Raw genomic sequence first — 12,268 nt, forward strand, 5'->3', positions numbered from 1 at the left:
CTTCCTCCATTGTCTGGTAAAAGTATTGCCTGGATGCTTAGGTGGTGAAGGAGGATAGTCATCGCTTGAAGTGGCGATTCCTATTTTGAGATTTCTTCGTTTTTTGCATTTACAGGTGATGTAGAGGATGAGCAATACTACAATCAAGATTATTGTTACAATAGTAAACCAGCTTATGTGTTTGTTAACAAAAGGTTGCTTTATGAGCCGGTCTAGTTCGTCAGAATATTGGTTTAGCTTATGTTGTGCTATGTTGAGCTCCTCTACGTTCAATTTATTCAGTTTAAGTGGTTTCAAATCGGGCAAATGTATTTTTTCTGGTATGTGGTCACAGCAGCTATAGGGTATAATAACTGGATGACTGCTATAAGTGATGTTGTCATGTGTGTCAATCTGTTTTTGGGCGTGGATTCTCGTGCTGCCAACAAATGCATTACATTCAGGTTGGAGTTTCAAGAGTGTATTGTTGTTAGTGATTTTCGTGACGATATCTCTGGTACCACATTTGATTGTTATGGGAAGAGGGTCAGCAACGGCTATTAGCCATAAGTTTTGGCTAATTTCTTGGATGTTGTAATCTTTTGCAAGTATTATGGAAGTCTGGCATGTCCTGGGTAGATTACTTAGTTGTCTGAGGAGTTGGGCTTCACAGATGGCGTCTGTGTCTATTGGATATGGAAGAATACTGGAACATAGTTTTGTTCTTCCTCCAAGAGATTTACATGTTGCTAGGTTCCGGATTGTTACATACAACAGTGAATCATCATTTCGCGCAATGTGTTTATATGATGTAGTTAAAATATGATGAAGACCTGTTCGACTATCCAATATTGGAATTGGATACAAATTAAACAAAGTATATTTTTCAGGATCTACCAGTGGTATGTTGAGAACAAAAATTATTCTAGAATCTATTTGGTATGCTTGTAGTTCTATTATATCGAGATATTGAGCCACACTAGAAGTGTAGATTGGTAATGGAAGGTTATTGGTTTGTAATGATTGTGATATGTGCTTTAAGGACTCAATTAAGTCTTGCGGGGTGATGATTGAACTATGTAGTATTTTTAATCTTGCGAAAGTTATTGCATTTATGACATCATTAAGATAGTTTTCAATAAATGAATAGCTCTCCATTAATGATTCACAAATGTTTAAAATTGCGATTTGGGATGAGTAGTATTTAAGCTGATCAGAAATATCCATTATTGAATTCCTAATTTCCTCTATATCTTTATTAAATGTTTCCTCGTCAACTTGAAGTTTCTGGATGGTGGCGTTAAAGTTCTTTATTACTGAGGTTGTTACGGAAATTTGATTTTTTAAGAGGTTCTCTAATTCATGTTCGTCACGTGCTAGTTTGTCTATCCATTCATTAAAATATTCACCGTCTGAGGCATCTAGATTTCCAGTTATGGATTTCCAAATTGATCCCATACCGTTTATTAATCCACGTTTTTCTCTAAAAATGTATTTGCGTGTGTCAACCATAATGTCTGAGTATTTTTGATTTATGGAGTTTGATATTTGTCTAAGGAGACTAACGTGAGTTTGGACTTCCGTCTTAAAAGCTAACATTCGAGGTACGTCTTCATCGAGGGTGTTTAACAGGTTGTTTAGTATTTTATCATTATTTTCTATTGTATTTTTTATTAGTTCTAAATCTTTATAAACAAGAAGGGTCCATTTGTTATTAGAAATTTTTAATTTTGATTCTTCGTGAAAGAAGATTCCAATGGTATTGTTGATCAGTGTTATGGAATATTGGCAAAGGATGACTGGAAACAGTCCGAAGAATCTGAAAGAGAATTTACTCATGATAGGGTTTCATTCTATCAAAATTTATTTTTGATTTTTGATTTGTTTGGGGATTTAATACAATTGCTGAGTTTTTAAGAATTTCGAGAATTTCAAAGGGTCCGTTAAACTTATTCGCTGCTTTATTTGCAATTTGAGATTCTTTAATATATACTTTATTACCTACTTGATAGTTTGGAGGGTTTTGGGAAAGATGTTGATCAAAACGTTCCTTAGCTTTTTCTTTTTTTCTATCAGTTTTAGATCGTGCAACTTTATAGAAGTATTGCATTCGATTGCTTAAGTCTCGTACATATTTAGATATTAAAGCTTTTTCGTTATAGATGGTTTCAGGAGGTCTGGAGGACGTATGCCCAAAAATAAGCTCATATGGTGTGAATCCGTGTGTTTTATTTTTTGTGTTGTTATAACAAATAACAGCATATGGTAATATGTTGAAAGGGTGATCGTTTGGATTTTCGGCTTGATTAGCCCGAATCATTTCTCCTAAAGTTGCATGGAATCTTTCGATTGAGCCATTGGATTGAGGGTGGCTTACACTAGAAAATGTTAGTTTTATCTCATAGAGTTCGCAAAGATCTTTCATAAGGATATTGTCAAATTCACGGCCATAATCTGCATGGATCCTTAAGGGAGTGCCATAATGTTGAAAGAATAATAGAAGGGTGTTGATTACTGTTTTGGCAGTTTTGTCACTTAAAGGGTATGCCTGCGTAAATTTAGTGAGTTCATCTCTTATGGTCAGTGCGTAATTTCTAGTTGGGTATTCATAAATATCGAGATTAATACGTTCAAATGGTGTTTTAGGAGTTTCGGTTATTACAAGAGGGTTGTTTAGGTTTTTCCTACAGGCTTTAACTTTTTGACAGGTTTCGCATGATTTTATAAGATTTTCAACGTCTTTTGAAAGACCTGGCCAATTGTATTTTTCTTTTATTCGACGTGTCGTTTCATTAATGCCACGGTGTAAGTTAGTTTTACCGCGATGGTAATGATCTAGAATTTGGGGAATTTCGTCAGCGTCGGGAGTTTTAATGAGATTTTGGCAAATTTTGATTTTAATGTCTTTGTCGGCGAAAACGTAAGATAAAATTTCTAAAATAGGTAATTCAAGGCGGTTTTCGACGTAATAAGTGATTGACATATCAAATTTATTTTGTCCCGTATAAATCACGTAAAACAAATGCTGAACTACCATTTCAGGGTCGAAAGGAAGGGGAATTATTAAATAATTTCGATTTTTGACAGATCTGCTAGAAAATATATTAATTTGGTTTGCTCCAAAGTTAGCGTCTTCTTCAAAGATATCATCTAATATTTTATGATGAAGCTCTTCTAGTTTGTTTTGCCAAAAAAAGGTGACTATTCTTTTATGAGTATTTTCTAAAAGTTGTTCATTTGAAATTTCGATTTTAGAGTAGTCAATTAAAGATGTTGTTTCGTATAAATGGGCAAAATTATTATATTCTTCAGTTATTTTTTTATCGTCTACTATTACTTCATCTGATTTTTCATCAGCACTTAGGGTTGAGTCAGAATCGTCTTCGTTTGAAGCGAAAATTGAAATCTTCTTTTGAAAATTTGAGCAATCTTGAAAATGATTAATTTTAATTCTAGAAAGGGCGTCCGCGTTTTTGTTTACTTTTCCAGGTTTATGAATAATTTTGTAGTTATATTCTTCTAACTTTAAACGCCAGCGTGCTAATCTGCTTCCGGGGTCTTTAATTGAAAAGAGCCACGTGAGAGGGCGATGGTCAGTGACTAGAGTAAATTTTCTTCCATATAAGTATGGACGAAATTGCTTTACTGCCCACACAATTGCAAGGAGTTCCCTTTCAATGGTGGAATATTTTGTTTCAGCACTGCATAGTGTTCTTGACGCAAAGGCAATGGGTAAATCTTTGCCAACGGGGCCTTGAGATAGGACAGCGCCTATTGCATATGCACTCGCATCAGTGGTTAGAAGGAATGGTTCATCGAAATTTGGATATATTAAAATTGGGTCTGAAATTAACGCATTTTTGAGCTCGTCGAAAGCATGTCTGCAATCTGCATCAAAGTCAAAAGGTACATCCTTTTGGAGTAATCTTGTTAATGGTTTAGAAATTTTGGCGAAATTTGGGATAAACCGTCGATAATAGCCAGTAAGACCAAGGAAGGACTTAATATCTTTCGGAGATTTTAATGTTGGAAAATTTTTTATGCATTTAATTTTTTCGGGATTTGGTTTTACTCCTTCTTGTGTTATCAAATGGCCAAGGTAAGCTACTTCTTTTCTAAGGAACTCACACTTGTCTGGTTGAATTTTAAGATTGGATTTCCTTAGGCGTTTGAAAACATCGGTTAGTCGGTTAATGTGATCATGAATTGTGGATGAGTAAACGATTATATCGTCCATATAGACAAGACAGCGTTCATTTAAAATGCCAAGGAGGATATTGTCCATGACGCGTTGGAAGGTGGACGGGGCATTTTTAAGACCAAACGGCATTCTGATGAACTCATAATGACCGTTTTCAACAGAAAATGCTGTTTTCGGAATGTCTTTGGGGTCGATTTCTATCTGGTGAAAACCAGATGCGAGGTCAAGTGTAGTGAAATAATGACACTTTCCAAGTTGATCAAGTAAATCAGAGATGTTGGGTAGTGGGTATTTATCATCCACGGTAGTTTCATTAAGTTTTCTGTAGTCGATGACTACTCTCCACTTCTGTTTTCCAGAAGAATCCATTTTTTTGGGCACAACCCAAACTGGGGAGGACCATGGGGAAATAGAGGGCCTGATAATGAATGCCTTGATCTAACATTTTGCTTACTTGAGATTTTACTTCCTCTTTATGGACGTGAGGGTATCTATAGGACTTAGTGAAAATGGGCCTGGCATTATTTGTTTCAATTTGATGTTTGATTTCATTAGTGAAAGAAAGTATATCGCCTTCGAGATAAAATATGTCTTCGTATTCAAGACAAAGATTAGTAATAAGTTCAGTTTCTTCTTCGTTTAGATGTTCTGTGCGAAGTTGGTTTTTGATATTCTTAATTCGATTGCTGGAAGAATTGGATTGAATTTCAGAAGTATTGTAATTTAGTAGGGTATGTGAAACAAAAGGTTCAATTTGAATATCGGAAAATTCTATACTTTTAGGGATAGCATTAGCATTGACTATTGACGTAAAAAATTCACCATTTGTATTTATGTGAACTAAAGCATTAGGGATGTGGACTTTTTCGATTTCTTGTCTAGATAAAATAGCGTCTGTATTTGAGAGATTGCATTTAAGTTTGAATATTTGTTCTGTTCTGGCTGGAATATTAATTTTATTTGGATAATTTCTTTTAGAGGAAGAACTCTCTTCTTTAAAATCTGTAGATTTCTCAATTTTGTAAAGTGGCACGGTTTTAAAATAAGTTATTAATTGTTTGTTGTTTAAATCAATAGTGCATTTATAATGTTCCAAAAAATCAAGACCTAAGATTCCGTCAAAATCAATATCTAAATTGTATATATAGACTTTATGTGGGTCTCCGACTTTAAAGGGTACAAGGGTCGATTCTGTAATAAGAAGTTTTTCAGCGGTAATACCTTGGATAGAAACTTTTTCGGGAAAACGTTGTTTAAAATTTTTCACGGCATTTTCTTTAAATATTGAAATACCTGCACCTGTATCGATTAATAGTTTTAAGGTATTTGTCGCGTCTGTAATGTAGTATAAGTTTTTAGGATTGACTGTTAAAAGGGGGTTTACATAAAATTCTGTTCCGGGAAATTCAGTGACGGGTCGAAATCGTCTAGATTCAATGTCTGAATTTGGTCTTGGATTTCTGTCATTTCTGACTGGTTTTCTGATTCGTGGGTCATATTGGACGTAAGGTCTGGTGGGTGGTTTTGATTGGATAGGGATAGAAAATCCTGATAATTTTGGATATCGATCTGATCTGCTGATTGATCGTATTGGTTGAATTCTGAGGGAAAATCATATCTTTCGTGTGATTGATAATAGTTATTAGGGTAGCTATTTTCATAGTTAGGATCGTGATTGACAAAATGGGCTCTAAACTTGTCGGGATTTAAATTTGGATTTCTTTGTATTACTGAAGGACGTGATTGAAAATTATTTGGTTGTGGGTTAGAAGATGAAAAGTGGGGTCTTTGTTCATTGGGTCTATTTTGTTGAATAGGATTAGGCTGATTGTTATTAAAGAGGGGTCTTTGGAAATTGTTGTTGTTGCCATTTTGAAAATAATTTGGTCGTTGTTGTCAGCGACATTCATTAGCATAATGACCAATACGGCCACATGAATGACATTTGGGTGGTTGAAGATTGGGTCTTTTGTTTATTGGTTGATTAGAAATTGGTTTAGGAGGGTTCGGTTTAACAGCTTTTTGATTTTCAAAGTAAGACAGTTGAAGTTCACGTCTTATGCGAACCTGGGCTTCTAAAAGATCTCTTGGGTTACTTGCTCGAATGATATGACCAATTCTGGGTTCTAATCCTGTTAGTAAGGTACTGAGTGCCATTGATTCGATTAGGGTTATTTGTGCTTGTTTTTCGTCAGTTGACAAATTAGATTTCTGAATATTTGCATGCATTTTTGCATTTAAGGTCTGAACACGATTTAGGAATGTTAAAGGAGATTCGTTTGTTATTTGTTTAACGCGTTGCAAGTCCTGAATGAGTGAGGATAGGTCTCTAGTATCACCAAAATGAGAGTTAAGTAGATGCTTTATTTCTGAGTATGATAAAGGGTTTCTAGAGCTTATTAGCTGTGCTGCTCTTCCGCGTAATTTATTTTTGATATGAATTACTAATAGATGTTTCTGATTTCTGGTGGACATGTTATAAGCACAATCGCAAGCATTAAGAAATGTTTGAAGAAAAATTTGATCTCCTTCAAACTCAGGAATTATTGAGAAAATTTCTGATAGTTTATATGGTTCTATTTCTGCAGCATTATTCGCAACATTATTATCGTTGTCTGTCATGGTGATCAATAAATCGATAGTAAATAAAATAAAACTACAAGCAATTTGTAAATATTTTAACTTAAAAATAATTGAAAAAGTAATTATTTGTTATTACAGATAAATGTATTGTTATTTAAAATTTTTAAATACTTCTTTTATTGAAGTTTAGTTTCTCTTTTTCTGATTAACAGAATAATCAAATCATAAATATTAAATAGTCGTGCAGTTTGACTAACTTTGATTAAATATTCCAATCAATAAAATTATAAAACAATAAAATATAAACACGTGATGATTCAATATTGTACTTACAGTAAGGAAATCATCTAGTTGATCGTCTTGTTCTCTACGCCGATTTAACTACCAGGGGCTTCACCAGGTGTTCCTTCCGTAGTTCGCCGTGAGTGAGGACGTCAGGACGTGAAGAATTATGACTTCGGGATTCTTTTATGGTTCTTTTTCTGTTAAAGGATAGGGATCCACCGTTACTAGTTAGAATGCTCGTGTTCTAGCAACGTTGTCAGATCCTACTATCGACTGCGCCAATTGTTATATCACTGATTTTAAAATTAACTTTTTAAAAAATATTTTTATTATATAAAATCAAAAATTACAGTATCATGACTTAACTTAAAGAGTCTAATCTAATAAAATCTTATACAATAGTTTTTGTTATCCTATTTATACGTAAAATATGCCGATTCAGTGGGAACAGGCATCTTGGTTGACCGTGTGTGTGGGTGTCTGCTGATCCGGCGTCTGGGAAGTGACTTATCTGGTTTAGATAAGTGTTATTTGATCCGGTGAGAACCAAGGACTGGGTGACTTTGTGAAGGTGACATTTGTTGTGGGAAAATCGGATATAACATACATATTAGGATTTTTTATTTACTTGAAACATTGAAAGGCTAGAATTATTTATTTATTTTTATTTATTTATTTATTTAATAGACGGGATCAACCCCATTACAAAAAAAACAATATTACAAAGTTCAATAGTTCAATATACAAATATGTTTTTACAGGCAACCAACATAAAATCAACAGAAGAGTTTACACAATCTCTCTAATTTGACTCCTAAAACTAGAAAAGCCAATGCCCACAACTTCAATATCCTCATGGTTGATAATATTTAAGGTTCTTTCGATAGGAAAGTGAGTGGCATAGTTGGTACTGTGAAAAGGCAAAGCAAATAGTCGGTTTCGTCTCAAGAGTCTTGAGGGGACACTGAAGCTAATTCTACCGAGAAGGTCGGGGCATACAATCAGACCATTAAGAAGCTTAAATACAAAGGTTCAATCACCACGAATACGTCTTTCTCTCAATGTTGTCATAGCCAGCACTTCCCGTGCATCATCATAAACATGATCGTTCGGTATTTTCAAATTTAATTTAAATAGACAAAATCTTAAAAACTTATTCTGAATCCTTTCAAGGGCCAGACAGCTGTTCATGTAATAGGGGAACCATATCATTGAGCCATACTCCAATAAAGAAACCACCAAAGACATGTACACTCTCTTACAGGTCTCGACTGGTAGCTCTCTACAGTTACGCAGAACAAAACCCAGAACCCTGGAGGACCTAACCACTATATTATTTATGTGTATATTAAAATTTAAATGATCGTCAAAATAAATGCCAAGATCCTTGATTGTATCAGAATACCGAACAGGGCTTCCCTTTATATTGTATGATGTTACAACTTTTTTACTTCTCTTGTGAAAACTAATATAATTACATTTCTTCATGTTTATGGTCTTTGGCAGTCTGGATTACTCTATAAAATTTCAGGTCATCTGCAAACAATAAAAATGCACTATTTTCAAAACATGTAGCTATATCATTAATGAAAATGTTAAAGAGCAATGGTGAGCAGTGTCCACCCTGAGGTACACCAGCACATACATTGATATTGCTGGATTTAGTACTACCCAATCTAACCTGCTGAGTCCGGCCTGACAAGAAGCTTGTGAACCAGGCAACTATATGATTGGAGAAACCAAACCCTCTTCCTCTCAAAGTTTCTCCTGCAAGATTCCATGATCGACTTTATCAAAAGCCTTGGAGAAGTCTGTATAAATCACATCCATCTGACATCCCCTCTTCAAGGCATCCAACAGATCCTGCTGATAGATCAACAAGTTAGTGATCGTAGATCTGCCCGAACTAAACCCATGCGAGCAACAGCTCCTTGCAATAGAAATAAATTTGGTCGTAGATAAGGCTGTCCAACAGTTTTGGAATGGCCGACTGGATGCAAACGCCCCTATAGTTGCCTATTTGGTCATTATCATCTGATTTAAATATTGGTACCACAAAACTATGCTTCCATAATGACGGAAAGAGTGCTGAGCCAAGGGATTTCTGAAAAAGGAAGAATAGAGGGCGAGAAACAGTACAGACACATTTTTATAAAAAATATTTTGGTATCCCATCAGGACCTGAACTAACTTTGGCCTTTAATTTTAAAGTTTCATCAAAAATCAAACCAACAGACAGTTGGGGATTAGGAATTGTCATATTTTCTCCTACCTGTTGACCCATAAAATAATTGTTATTTTTATTTATATTAGTATTGTAGAAAGTTGAAAAAAACTGGGCAAAACCCTCCGCTATCTGTTCGCAACCAGAAAATTCATTAACACCATAATACATTGAATTTGGAATTTTATTTACTGCCTTCCTACTGTTGAGGTGATACCAAAAGCTTTTAGGGTCAGTACACAGTAATTGGTCTAAATTTAAAATATAATCACGGTAGCAAATATTCGTTAAAGTTTTGCACCTAGCTCTGAGATTAGAAAAAGTGACATAATCAGATTGATCACGAGTACTGATGTAATTCTTGTGAGCAATCTTCTTCTGTGTAACTAGATATTTAAGTTCACCCGAGAACCACTTGGGAAAATCAGATGTCTTATATCTTTTGAGAGGAACAAAAAGGGCTATTGCCATGTTTAAAATGTGATAGAATTGAGAGATAGCTATGTTAATATCAGTCGTGTTCAGTATTGTAGTCCAGTCAATTCCAGACAAGTAATTATTAATGCCATCATAATCTGCAAGCTTAAAATCATAATAAAATTCTACATACTCTACATTTGGCTTCAATTCACCACACAAATCTAATTGAAAGTTGTACGCTTTGTGGTTTTGAGATTTATCAAAAAGGTAGTCGATTGCTTCTGTTACTACAAGATTACTTTTATTAGGGAAGATCAGATCCAAATAAACCAACCTATGATTAGGTATTGTTATTTTTTGAAAAAAATTAAAATAAGCATAAAACTGACCTAGAGTTAAACCTGGAGAGTTCGGACCGCACTCAACCACAGCGCCAAGATTGTCACTCCCCCAGCGAGCATCTGGTACATTAAAATCACCGAAGACATAAAAGTCGTAATCAGAATAATCCTGCCGGAGAATATCTATCGAGTGGCAATGGCTTTCATACAAACTGATTTCAGAATTAGGGGGAATATAAACCCCTCCAATAATAAGATTATTGTTATCCACTTTACATGATATAAACAATTGTTCCACAGAATCATATGCCAACTTAATCCTTTTAGAACTAATTCTATCACTTATATATATTAATACTCCCCCACCTCGGTTCTTACTGCTAGTGACACGAGATCTATCACAGCGGAACAGGTTAAATGATTTTACAGCCAACTCAGCATCAGAGAATCTATCAGAGAGCCATCTCCCCACAAACACCAACACACTGTATTGAGAACATAAAACTAGTTTACGGAGTTCTTCAATTTTAGTCCTCAAACCACCAACATTAAAACAAAATACTTGTAATGGGGCTAAACAGTGTTTTTTCTTGTATTCTCAGATTTATAAGTATCAGTAGTCGTAGCGATATATGGTGCATCATTTTTATATTTAATTGAAAGATTTGTTTCACCTCTATTCCTCCTTCTATTGAGTTCAGTGACCACCCGTCTGATGCACTCTCTCTGCATCATGGTTAAATCACCTTTAATTTTATATGTATGATTCCCAGGCACGTTTCGTCCAGCCGACAGTATATCCTTAACTATCCTGCTCTCGGAAAACACTACCTTAAGTGGCCGAACATAATTATCTCTTTGCTTTCCCAATCTAATCACCTTGCCCATTTTGTCTACAGCCGATTCTTTGTTTATAGATAACAGAAGTTCAGATACCTTTTGCTGATCATCTTGGATTCTGTCTTGAATTTTATTACAATTGGATTCAGGTACATTTTATACTATAATATTGTTAGCCCTCAGTGCTGTATCGTTGACTTCAGTTAAAACGCATGTACGGAGAAGCTTCAGACAGAGGAGGATGCTGCTGAGTGATTGAAGATTTTACCGCAGCCAAATCAGTTTTCAGTTCATCAAACGAGCTTGCAAAGGATGTCTTAATAGTTTTAATGTCTACACTGAGAGTCTTCATGTTCTCCAAAAATCCTGTCATGTTCTTGGTCTCAACCCTCACTGCCTTAATTTGTTGCTCCAAAGAGGTTATCTGTGCTTCCATCACGAATAAATTTTTGAGTTTAGGAGTACAATCTTTACATATATAAGGAATAGATCGACTTACAGCTGCAATTGCAGTTGCTCCAGTCACATGGATATCCGAAAACATCTCCTGGATTCTTGGGTGGATCTTTATATGTGCATTGCTGGTCACAAACTAAACACGTACCAGAAATAATTCAGTTGACACCACTTAAAATCCCGATAAACTGCACACTAGGCCTTTTTAAGGTTAGATTTTAAAAACTTGTTTTTTTGGGGGGAAAAAAGCACCATCCGTATAGGATAACACGAGGGAACACTCTGAAACGGCAACTCTAACCTTTAGACGCAAAAAAACTAGTTATATCTAAAAAAAAATCGAAATTTAATACAGGAAAATTTATAACAAACACGCCGATTGAGGTTAGGTTAATTAGTAGACAACAACTTTGTTTGAGTTCAACATGTATATTCATCGATTCTCTGTTGTCAAGTTTACACGCATTTTCAAAAGAGGAAATTTTCAGCTATATATCAACACATAATGATAATTTAACTTATTGATGTTAGATTTTGGATTAAAAATAAAAAGTAGAAATAGATATATGTTATTCTAAGCGCAAAAATAACATCTTCAAAGCAAAAAAAAAAATTATTAACATTATTAAATACCGATATTGTCATAAAATCATATCAAGAGCTAACCGTCGTCATAACCGTAGAATAATAAAAACTTATTAAGAAACTTATAATAATTATAAAATATTTAATTTCCATAAAAATGCCTTTTATTGGATAAGTATCTTTACTTAATGAAGTACGTTAAAAAACGCATAAAGATTTCATAAACTGTAATATTGTTTATAATTGAGGGGCTTAGATGCTAAGGGGGACAAGTGTCAAAATAATGTTTTTGAAAAAATCGAGATAAAAGTTATTTTTAAATAAAAAATTCAGCATTAAAGCAATTACATAGAA

General features: G+C 34.5%; 1 protein-coding gene across 4 annotated transcripts in view; it reads left to right on the plus strand.

Annotated features, from left to right (window-relative positions):
* The window catches only part of LOC126750738 (N-acylneuraminate-9-phosphatase), a 97,634-nt gene that overhangs the window by 72,390 nt on the left and 12,976 nt on the right, over positions 1-12,268 (plus strand). The window lies entirely within an intron of this gene.

This window comes from Anthonomus grandis, chromosome 2 (genome assembly GCF_022605725.1).
Source record: "Anthonomus grandis grandis chromosome 2, icAntGran1.3, whole genome shotgun sequence".
Lineage (NCBI taxonomy): Eukaryota > Metazoa > Arthropoda > Insecta > Coleoptera > Curculionidae > Anthonomus > Anthonomus grandis.